Source organism: Salmo salar, chromosome ssa26 (genome assembly GCF_905237065.1).
Source record: "Salmo salar chromosome ssa26, Ssal_v3.1, whole genome shotgun sequence".
Taxonomy (NCBI): Eukaryota; Metazoa; Chordata; class Actinopteri; order Salmoniformes; family Salmonidae; genus Salmo; species Salmo salar.
In genome coordinates, this window is record NC_059467.1 from 37,822,072 (window position 1) to 37,834,708 (window position 12,637).

A 12,637-nucleotide genomic window follows, 5' to 3' on the forward strand; every position below is an offset into this window, starting at 1 on the left:
CGGCCACTGTTCCTCTGTTACGGTAAGCAGCTGTTAGGAGCTACATTTTTTCTCAAGTCTTCATTTGGTCGGTGAAAGCTCCCGGCTTGACAGACAGATGCACAGGTTACTGGGGCAGAACGGAGGAGCGAGAGAGGCCAGGGAAGGAATGCCCTCCTGCTGGGACAATCTCACATGACAGCCTTGACACTGCCCAACCCTGTCCCAGTCCAACCCAGGCCTGCTCAGGTTCAGGTTCAGCTTGACCAAGACCTAGTCCTAGAACCAGACCCGGACATTCATGTTCATAGACAGGAGTTGTTTTAATTTCCATTGACCTTTATCCAGGTATTTTTTTATTTACAATCTTCTGTCTTGAGAATGAACCATAGTCATTAATGGACATTTCAGTGGTCTGTACAGGTGCAGTAAACCAGGAGGTGGAGTAGCATAACAACTAGTATACAAATGTCTTCCCTTCACTGAAAGTAGATAATACAAGTAGCATCACTTGTTAATACACATTTGAAATAAACGTCTGAAGAAGAGTGGTGGTGGTGGGGGTTAAAACATTAACATCTACCCCTCAGTAGTTTACAGGTGCACCACCACACCAGCAGCCAGAGAACCATAAGGCTGAGTGGCCTGTCATTAACAGGGGGAGACAGACCTCCCGTCCTGGGCACACAGATGTGGGATTCCAACTGGCACTGGGCCCCTGGTGATATGATGTTAAATGCCGCTGTGTAATGAGAAGGTCAACTGCTCACACTAAAATAATTAACTGTAAACAGCTTAAGTCAATTAAGAAAATACCTGAGTGCTTTCAATTGAATAACGCTTTTGTTCCAGAGGGGATCCTTTGTTTTGGTGGCTTATTATGGAATCATTTTCCCCCTTCCTTTATTTTAAAATTTTTCTCGATCTCTCTTTCAATTTTGTCCCATCATAGTGGACCAATCATAACCTCGATACGTGAAGTCCTCTGAAGGAGAATTCAGCTGTTGACATCAACCTACAACGCATGGGGAAAGTATTCAGACCTCTTCCCTTTTTCCACATTTTGTAACGTTACAGCCTTATTCTAAAATTGATTAAATAAAAAAAAATCGAAATTAATCTAGGCTCAATACCCCATAATGACAAAGCGAAAACTGTGTGGGGGGGAGGGGGGGACGACGACGCACTGGACTAACACAAAAACAACCCTTTAATACAGTTGAGGGTTTGCTTAATTACCTCGACCACAATCCAACCCCGTTTAACTCTTGCCTCTTGACCGCAGGAACCAGTTCTCCACCTAATGGAACAAAAACAACTGTTTGCCTGTGAGGGGGGAAGTAAATAGAGGGGACACAACAGAGGTAGAAGTAGTGGCATACGCTGAGACTTGCCCCGGCTTCCTCTGGGCACAAATGGCCCTGTTCAATCAAGGATCATTTGCTGTGTGCGATGTAACAATGCCTTGTGCATGTGTTTCGAATCAAGTGTTTCCACTGGCATTCCTATCTTCATCTCTTGACCTCCTCTTCACGAGAACTCTCCCCTTCTCTTTTTCTATCCCTCTCTGAGTAATAGAATGTGATTTCCCCAATTCCTATTGAAGAGAATACCTGACGGGTTCTTTTTTTAGCTCTCCTCTGACTTTCCCATGCTGGGCCAAGTGCTTTTATTCATGCTTTCTCCTACTTTTACATGACATCTATTTGCAAGCCCCTACATTCCTACACAGAAAAATACATGTGCTTGATTATTCCCCTGTCCGCACAAGTGTGTTTTGTTTTGTCTCGCCAAGCGGGCCCTGATTAAATATCCAGTGACAATAAAATGTGATGGCCTCTAATAAAAGACCCTGCATGGCACTGGGGTTGATGGGGTCTGGACCTGGGAGAAATGGGGGAGGAAAGGGGGAGGGGGAAGGGAGAACAGGGGAGAATTAACTCCCATGGGAGGTGGGGGGCAGCACAGTCCAGTCTGTGTGTCTGACTGAAGAAGACTATTGGCCCTGGTCTGACAGAGGGAGAGAGAGAGGGAGACAGAGAGAGGGAGGTAGAGGGTGAGAGAGGGAGGTAGAGAGTGAGAGAGGCAGGTAGAGGGGGAGAGAGGGGGAAGAGAGATACAATCCAGAACAAAAAGAGGGAGAGAGAGTAAGAGCGAGAGATGGAGAGATTTAAGCAAGAGAAAGCGCAAAAGAAAGAGAGAAAGAGGGAGGGAGGGAGGGAGGGAGGGAGGGAGGGAGGGAGGGAGGGAGGGAGGGAGGGAGGGAGGGAGGGAGGGAGGGAGGGAGGGAGGGAGGGAGGGAGGGAGGGAGGGAGGGAGGGAGGGAGGGAGAGTTGGATGGCTGTCAGAGTCCTGGGAGCTGTACGACCGGTCAGACAGACCACACTACGAGCAATTATCCAGGACACTCACTCATGCAAGCAGAACGCTTCTTGCTGCACAGCCGGGCGAGGAGAACAGGCCGGCCATACTTGACGGTGAACCAGCCCCTGAGATAGCCCCGGTTTGGGGTTTCCACAATCCACACAATAGGGCGTATTGATTCCGGATGCATGGAAAAAACACAGTGTTTTTTTGATGGAACGGTGTATTTCTAGTAGCCTCTGAGATATACCAAAATGGAAGGGGAGAGAAGTTGATATGGTGCTCTGTGTTTGTGAAGTGTGGCTATGCTATTAAGGCATAGTGTTTCTCAGCAGTAATTGACACCCGTGAGTGTGAGTTGTGTGTGTGTGTCTTCCTAAAACAGTTCCACATTAAATAAGTCTAGGCCGTCATTGTAAATAACAATTTGTTCTTAACTGACTTGCCTAGTTAAATAAAGGTTAAATAAAAAATACAAAAAATAAATAAAAATGAAAAAAATACAAATTCATTATCCACTATTAAACCCTGGAATGATTTGGCATTTGAATACTCCGACAGAGGTAGAAAATCTAAAGTGTTAACTCTCTTGTTTTTCACAGAGGACATTTCCTTCCCCTCGGGACGTGACCCATAAGTGAATATTGTGTTTGCTGTACCAGCTCTTTCTATTTGATCTTCATCTCATTTTACACTGCAAAGCTCTGTGCTTTGATCTGCTGAGTTGTCACAGGCAATGTTTGCAGCCCAAAGGGCACCCTATTCCCTAGATAGTGGGCCCTGGTCTCTATGGGCCCTGGATAAAAGTAGTGCACTATATATGGAATAGGATGCCATTGGGGATGCACACAATGCCTGTTGTTTTATTTATCAGGTGGTCTTGCTCTCTACACAGCGGTTTGATAGTTAGCTGTATATCAAACCCAATCATGCTTTATTCAGGATGAAGATACACCAAAGTGTAAATCATTTGTAGGCAATTGTGTTTAAAGACCGGGTTGTAAAGACAAAGCCTGGCAGACATTTAGCCTGTTGGTGCGATCTGATTCCACTGTGTGAACGCAGCCTGTCTTGACTTGAGGATCTTGTTTTGTTTTAATTAGTGACTGCTTATTATGGTCTTGGTGCTGTACTAGGTTCTGAAGTATTTATTGGGTATTTACTTACAACAATACCTACATTTTTTTTCCACAGTGTCAGCAACTATAGTACTCACTGTTCCTGTGTCATTGTAATCCAATAATCCACTTGAGGTGTGTGGTTGACTGAATTATATTCATAGTTATGGTTCGCATTTATGGTTTATAAACGATGAACCAAGAGGCAGATTCTTGACACGCACAATAGATGCTGTCAAATAAAATACATTAAGAGTATCTCTATCTCTCTCTCTATCTCTCTCTCCATCACTCTATCTCTCTCGCTCTCTCTCTATCTCTAACTCTCTCGTGGCTCTGCCACAAGAGAAGGTCATCACGATAAAGATTGGGGTCTAACTTGAATGACATCATGAAATGTATTTCTCTCGGTATCTGTCTGTCTCTCTGTGCCATAACTTTATAAATGGTCCTAACCTGACAGAAGATCCGTCCGTGAGGAGAAAGGAAGATGATTATTTAACAACCCACAGATTCCCCTATAAGTGTGTCACCGGCCCATCAACATTTTATTATCCTTTATTACAAAACCCCACAAGACTCAGGTTAGGGTTTCGTCTCATAATATTGCATAACTACTCTCCTCCTACACCACTTTTCTCTTCTTTAATAACAAAGATTCATTTACCTTTTCATTATGCTCATGGGGGTAATAATTTAGACCGATTACAAGCGTAGCCTTGTTGGCGTAATAACACAGACAACTAAAGACGCTTTGTTCCACAAAACCGGTGTTGCTAATAAAAAGCACTCCCTCTATCACTCTATCCCTAGTGTCCCCCACTCCGTGGCCCTCTATCCCTCGATCCCTAGTGTCCCCCACTCCGTGGCCCTCTATCCCTCGATCCCTAGTGTCCCCCACTCCGTGGCCCTCTATCCCTCGATCCCTAGTGTCCCCCACTCCGTGGCCCTCTATCCCTCGATCCCTAGTGTCCCCCACTCCGTGGCCCTCTATCCCTCGATCCCTAGTGTCCCCCACTCCGTGGCCCTCTATCCCTCGATCCCTAGTGTCCCCCACTCCGTGGCCCTCTATCCCTCGATCCCTAGTGTCCCCCACTCCGTGACCCTCCCAGGGCCAAAAGGGAGATGTAAACATTGTTCGGTCATTCAATCCTTCACATTAGGGCCAGTGCTTTTGACAAGAAGCCTTGCATCTCAGGGACAATGCGGACCACGTTCTTCTCTCTCCCCCGAGCGGGGACGCCGGTTCTGACTTCTACCTCATCGTTGATACACTATATCCCAGGCTGCATATCATCTCAAACAGTCAGCCACTGTAGCCACCAAGCAAGAAGACACACTTAGCGAAAAAGCAAGCCGCACTCCATTGCTGAAAGATGGAGGGGATGGTACAACAATTATTAGATAGTTTGTTAACTCGCACAAAACAGTTTTATGATTTTCGTTATGATTTTTATTTAGCTTATGTATTTCACCCAAACCAACTGTGGCCACCAAGCAAGATACACTTAGATAAAAGATTAAGGGGAATAGTAAAATAGTGTTATTGTAGCCTATTGTTGCCTGTAAATTGTGAATATGATTTCAAATTCTGGAAAGCATTGTCTATGGGTCCATTACTGCTTCCCTAACTCTCTACCATGGTTAGTAACAATTTCATTAAGGTTCTGCGTATAAGCTGTTCGTAAAACATAGTTCTACTGTTTCCTAAGCATTTGTAAATCCTTTGTAAATGATCATATTGTGTATGGCAATGTCTAGCATCACTTAAGATAATTATCAATTGCCAGCTAGTCGTCAGCAGTGGTCGAATGTAGACATTTTCCTCTTAAGAATGAGAGACAGCAGAACGGGGAAATTCAGTACATTTCTGTTCAAGTGCACCACAGAAAAGCAACCAAAACAACCACTTGTCATGACAGTCCTATATCAATTTAAAACAATTTCAGATTCAACACCTGGTTCTTAGTGGGTTTTCTCATGATTCATTTTTACTTTTTGGGGGGGGGGAACTGTCACTGCAAATGGCAATTGTTCAAACCAACACTTTAAGTACAGTATACTGAAAATGACATATCATAGTGTTAAGTGTTTTATAGGCCGATCCCACAGGAGGCTGCTGAGGGGAGAACGGTTCATAATAAAGGCCTTAATCATGTGATCTGATCAATTCTTTTTTATAAAATGTCCTTTTCTCCTTCTATAAACTATGTAACACCTTGACACATCTTAAGTGAATCATCAAATGAGTAGCATAATGAAGAGAGAGGTCAGACTCACCATGTGCTTTTCACTATAGTCCGCCTTCAATGAACATTTGACCCAGTAAGAAGTTGTCATGGGGTGTTGCATTTTTGCTGGTGTTTTTTATAATGGGGTAACACCTGTGACATGACATTGAGGAACGGCTATTCTCTGTCAAAAATTGATATTATTTAGTTGATATTTTAGTTTTTAAAGTAATCCCTTAAATTACTATAATAATTTCCTTTGTATTATGATATTCTTTTTTTTTTACAAATAATATGCCACTAAACCACGACTTCTTATCCAAGGGACAAGCCATTGTTCTACGATATATAAATACAATTACATATGCTTGATGAACAAAAAAACACTTCAATGAAAACAAAAACATAGAGTTTGTGTCATTATCTGAAGTTTTGAAGGGGTTTTCCTGGTGGTTAAGGTGAGGGACAGGAAAGACAACATTTTAATAGAATGACCAAATAATAATAATAATAATAATGACAACAATAATAATACGTTGATGGGTGCTTATATTTGTCCTATTTCACACATTTACTAGTGTGTGTCTTAATTACTAATGTATTTATCTTACTATGTATTCGTCTGTCTGTCTGTCTGTCTGTCTGTCTGTCTGTCTGTCTGTCTGTCTGTCTGTCTGTCTGTCTGTCTGTCTGTCTGTCTGTCTGTCTGTCTGTCTGTCTGTCTGTCTGTCTGTCTGTCTGTCTGTCTGTCTGTAGGATAATGTATTGTGTTGACTGTTCTGCTGAAGACACTAGCACCGTACACACTCAAGTTGTACAACTGATGTTCAATGCGTTTGGGCACAACGGTTGTGATACAACAGTCAGTTTTTCAGCAGAAAATTATTAGACAACCTTTGCATGTGACAACGCACAACGACAACGACAACGCACAACGACAACGCACTAAGGTTGTGTGAACTTTTGTGTGCAGGCAAACTCTCCGTGATTTATTACTCTATGGATTATTCCCACTTTATAATGGATGCAAGTTTGTTTTGGAAGAGAAAAGGAAACATGTTTCTGGAGGGGCAGTGGCATGTAACAGTCAGAACTATTAGCTAACTGCATGGGTTGGAATTGGGAGGCGGTGCTGTGAATATGACAAGGCTCTATGTCTTATCAATGCTTTATGTCTCACAAGGGACAGAGTTAATCAGTTGTGTATGTTTTCAGAGAGTGGAGAGTGAAGATAAATATTTAAGGTGTCAAGAGCTATCTCTCTAGTATGTTTGTGCTAACATTCCACTCCTTGCCACTCCTTGTCATGTCAAACATAGCAGTGGTACAGAGTAAAAGGAGTAGAATGTTAGCACAAAACAGGTTCTGGATTTCAGGCTATTACCTCCCATCTTTCAGAGTTAATGTTAAACATATAGTTTCATGTATAGGTGGGCTTGGAGATTGCTTATTGTGGTGAAATTCACTAAAGCCGTTTGAGCTTTTTGTTGACAGCGTTCAACACCATTACCACGATTACCACACATAGACATACTGTAGCATTTAAATTTAAACTGCAGTTATATTTCAAATACTTGTAAAAAAAAAATTATCATCTTAAAATGGAATGTAACCTTGAAACAATTTTTTCATACATTTTTCATTGGTCCACTTTTGATATAGTCCCACAAAATTGTGCATTTCAACATTCACATTTTCACTATATGACAGTATATGGCTTTCAGTCTTCCAATGCTTCATATAATCTACACTTTTGCTCTGAGAACTGACAAAATAATTCAAGATTGTTTGCTTGTCTGTATATTTGTCTATTTGATCCATTTTATACTTCTTGGCCAGGTCTACCTTGCAAAATAGGTCTTCTGACATCACTTGTGAATTCCTGGTTTAATAAATGTTAAATATACAGTATATATATATTTTTTATAAAAATGTAGTCAATTCAATCTAAAGTTGTGTAAATAAGGTGTACATAAAATCTCTCTCCACTGCACTATACTGTAGAATTGTCGAACTGGCTCTGGACTGGTGATATGTCATCAAGTGGGAAAGTAATCTACAGACGGAGAGAAACGATGATGATGGATTCTATATCTAAGCTTCCTTTGTTTCACGGTGTTCCTCAATGAGCTTGCAAATTGCTCTGATCTTAAACACAAAGCGCTCTCTCACTCCCTTTAACTGACTGGATAAGCGGCCCGGCGGGACCCCGGCAGGACGATGTGAATCGGTGAGAAACGACAGAGGATAAGAATCTCTTCCCTACATCAAAGGCTGAGTCACCTCTTTCATTCATGTCTACGCTCTTAGAATTTTTTTTTTTGACTGTCCTCATAGGAGAACCCTTTGTAGAACCCTTTTTGGTTCCAGGTAGAACCCTTTTGGGTTCCATGTAGGACCCTTTCCACAGAGGGTTCTACATGGAACCCAAAAGGGTTCTATGGGGAATGAAAAAGGGTTCTCCTGTGGGGACAGCTGAAGAACCCTTTTGGAACTCTTTTCTCTAGGTCTAGCTCTATCAGAGGCAACGCCTCTCCTTCATTTGCATCTTACTGAGTTTTGCCTCTGTTGTATCATATCTGCTGTTGTAATTTGGACACAATCTCCCATTAATTAAAGTTAGAATCCTTAGTTGAAACAATAACAAAGTGGCATCCCCGCCCATTTCGCTTAAAAATCTAGGGGATGGGGCTAGAGAAATGCATAGACAGAGCATAGACAGAGCTATGGATGCAAGGACTGACCATCCATTATATCAAAAGTATAATATTAACCACGTTTGTTTACATTTATGTTGTTTACAAACATTGGAATAAAAAAGCGTATATTTTAGGTTCTGATTAGGTACAACCTTTGAACTAAGCTCATGAGGCATTTATCAGTTACATTCTTGAAGAATGAATGTGTAAATATAAATAATTTACGTCCAAAAATGATTGTAGTGTAGCAGCTTATGACTCTAGCTTTAAGGCTATATATACTCAGTAACAATTCCTGATCAAGTGCATGAACTACAGTCTTTGGGCTACTCCCAAATTGACCCATATACCCTGTGCCTAATGCACTTGATCTGAGGGGATTGGACAGGTGTAAGCAATATGGTAATAGCACTATTTGCATTTAGGGAAGCACATCTTCAGAATTACAGATTATCAGAATTACAGATAACAGTATATTACTTCACACAGTAAAAGGTACCCAAAGTTTAATATGAGTGGTTTGTATCTCAAATTCCATGCTGTCAATCAACTAAACCCAACCCTCCCTCATTTTCAACCATGGAATTAGAATGACTTAGTAAATAATACGTTTTTTTGTCATTTAGCACACACTCTTATGCAGAGCAATTTACAGTAGTAATTAGTGTTAAGTACATTGCAGATTGGCAGATTTTTTTTCACCTAGTCGGCTCCGGGGATTCAAACCAGCAACTTTTTGGTTACTCACCCAACACTCTTAACAGCTAGGCTACTTGCAGTGTACCCAGTTTGACACTTGATATTACCTTTTGTATTAAATACGATGTCATTGTATGTTCATGGTGGATTCTATTCTCTGCACTATTAGGATGTTGTGCGTCTGTTCCGGCCCAGAGATGGAAATCAGGTTCATTGTTAATGGAGTATCATAGAAGTTATACAACGCCCTTTAGAAATCAAATCATCACATAATAACTTCACACACTATGGTAGTTCATCCTCAAACAATAGGAGAAGCTGATAGCGAGGTCTGTGGGATAGCAGCTCATCATGTATGGGACTTAATATGCCTCCAAAATGGCACCCTATCCCCTTTATAGTGCACAATGTTTTACCAGGGACACATTGTCCTCTGGATAAAACTAGTACACTATAAAGGGAATGGGCTGCTTTTTGGGACACAGTTTCATCTATGACCTGAACTATGGGCATCATTAATCAAAGGGCTTGTTATTGCCAATGAGAGCTCACTTGATTGCCTAGGCTTTCCTCTCACACATATTTTGCTACTGTAGTATAACCATCTGCCTGAGTTTTGTTCTCTCTTTCCCCTCCTGTATATTTTGCAACAAGCGGAGGGAGGGTTCTTTCTCATTGGAGTGCTGAAAAGAGTCATTGTCTGGGCCCCTGAGCACCTGGACAGAGTTATCTCACTGTGGCACTGGCCCTCTCTCAACCTCTCTTTCTCTCTACCTCTCTTTCTCTCAACCTCTCTTTCTCTCTACCTCTCTTTCTCTCACTGGATTGCTCTCGTCCTCCGCCCCACATGCAGGAGATGCTCTCTCTCCCTCTCTCCACCCCACGTGTTCTCCCTCTCTATCTCTCTCTATCTCTTTCTCCCTCCCTTCCTCCCTCCACGCTCCAGAGATCTAGCACCATCTTTTCTCTCTCATTCTTATGGTGTTTCTTCCAGGCAGGCCATGAACTGGTGGCTGGCATTAGAGCTCACTCCCTGGCCGTCCCATCACTGATCAGATGGGTCTTAAGGGCCTGCCACTCACCAGTGATCTGATCAGCCACAAGAGGGGCACAGCCACTCTCAGTTAGGCTACTAGCTACCTGGGTCGTGTTCATTAGGGCAAAATATAGCAAAAAATATTGTGCAAGTTCAGATGTATTGTGCAATATATGTGCAAGTTCAGATGTATTGTGCAATATAATATTGTGCAAGTTCAGCTCCCTGTTTCATTCCATTTTGGACACTGTTTTATACCGTTCCCTGTCTTCTGAACATGAACCTGTATATGTGCTGGGTTGTGGAGATTGGTCAGGTTGCAGGGGTTGTGGATTATGATTCTGCAGTGTTAAAGTGTTTAAATCATATTCAGCATAATTAAATAGTTTCATAATTCCTGAATTCATACCTACATTATCTTGTCAATAGTCTCCTATTAACACATGCTGTTGCCACAATTAGCTGTCTGGGTGTGTGTTGAGTCTAAGTGGTGTTGAGGTGTGGTGGGGTGGGGTGGGGAGTAAAAGACTTGACCTCCATTAGAAGGTGTGGAACCCCAATTAACCTGACCGTCCAGCCCTGGAGGAGCACAGCACCTGGCCACACCTTCTCACAACACATCTGTACGTTTTCTGGATGTTTTTCACATCATCTATCGCCGTCTACCACCATAGCCATACAACTGTATTTATTGTGTCAAGTTGTGAAGGAAAATTCTATACATTTTTATTTAACATTTATTTAACCAGCTAAGACCCATTAAGGTTAAAAACCTCTTTTGTGAGGACAACCTGGTAAGAAAACGATTGTTTCCCCATCTCAGTTCTAGCCTTAGGAACAGACAAGGACAGCAGCGACTGTGAACAAAGATCTAGTGAGGATAATAACAAATATCAACTGCAGTACAGTTCAACTATCTTGAGCATTATTGAATGTTATTATAAGATGCCATTGTTAAAAGATGCATTGTTGCCTTGCTTTTGCCACTGTCAGGCTGACCTATGACATCTGGTTCCATTGCAACCCATGCAATTACAACCCATATGGAATAATCTGTAGGCCTACTTTAGTTCCTTCTTTGCATGGAATTCCTGATTATCATCAATGTCTCCAATCCTGATGCATATCAAATATACATTTCCAGAGCATTTGAAGACTATTTGCATAAACAATTTAAATAGGATGAGCCCATGACTGCAAAGTACCGCAAGCAAAGCAATGTGTCTGGCGATAACTCATTTAGTCTATAATCTTAACTGATCTGTTTGCTTTCCCTTCTTTGTTTTTCATCTCACTCTCTCTACAGTATCTCTCTCTCTCCATTCCTGCCCTGGCTTTCCTCTTGCTCAGTCTCTCTGGGTCTCTCTCTCTCTCTCATTAGGAAGTGTTAGAAACTTGCTGAAGTGAAAAATGCACCGGCGAGAGCTCGTTGTCCTCATTAGAACAAGAAGACAAGAAGAGTGACAAGAGGCAACGAAGGGGAAACAATGGCGACAGTGTTTGATTCTCGAGCCCCGAGCTGGTCGACGGCTTTGTCCCCCCGGAGAACAAAAGCATTTGTTTGCATGTGTTCAACTCCATTCAACTTCACCACGTCCAGGTGCAAAAACTAACTTTGCGAAGAACATCACAACTCATCACACCTTTGCACGGCTGATGACCGGCCAGCAGTCTCCCCCAATCCTCCGGCTGTGGCTGATCAAAGCTCTTGTGTTACAATGTAAATAATGTGCGGACAAATGAATTCTCACTCATTACTTGCATGGCTTTGACTGTAAAGACACAGACAATAATTTGGTGGTAGGCCTACAGTAATCTCTCTCTCTTTCGCTCGCTGGGGCTATTTTGGGGAGTTCACACACATAGGCCTACACAGCACGTGCGCATGGGTACACACACTCACTCTTCTATTTTACACACACACATACACACACACTGGGCGGTGTTAGAATTATTTAACGCCAATCAGGTTTGGTGATGTTGTTTGTGAACTTGATCTTGGCAACCATTTACAGTACCAGCCAAAAGTTTTGACACGCCTACTCATTCAAGGGTTTTTCTTTATTTTGTATATTTTCTACATTGTAGAATAACACTGAAGACATCAAATCTATGAAATAACACATATGGATTCATGTAGTAACCAAAAAAGTGTTAAACAAATCAAAATATATTTTAGATTTTAGATTCTTCAAAGTAGCCACCCTTTGACTTGGTGACAGCTTTGTAAACTCTTTGGAACAATCTTTTGAAAGTTATTAGAGCAATGCATGATGGGCAATGGTGTTCTACACTGACTTTATTTTGTGTCCCACATTTATTTATATAAAAAAAAATGTGTTAACAACCCAATATTGTTAATCCACCAGGTTGTCACCAAAAGAATCATAATATAATAGTAGCCTTTCGTGGTTTTTTAAATTTATTAATTTCAATACAGAATTTTTTTATATACATATTTTTGTATTTTACCCCCCTTTTTCTCCCCTATTTCGATGTTGTCTCATCGCT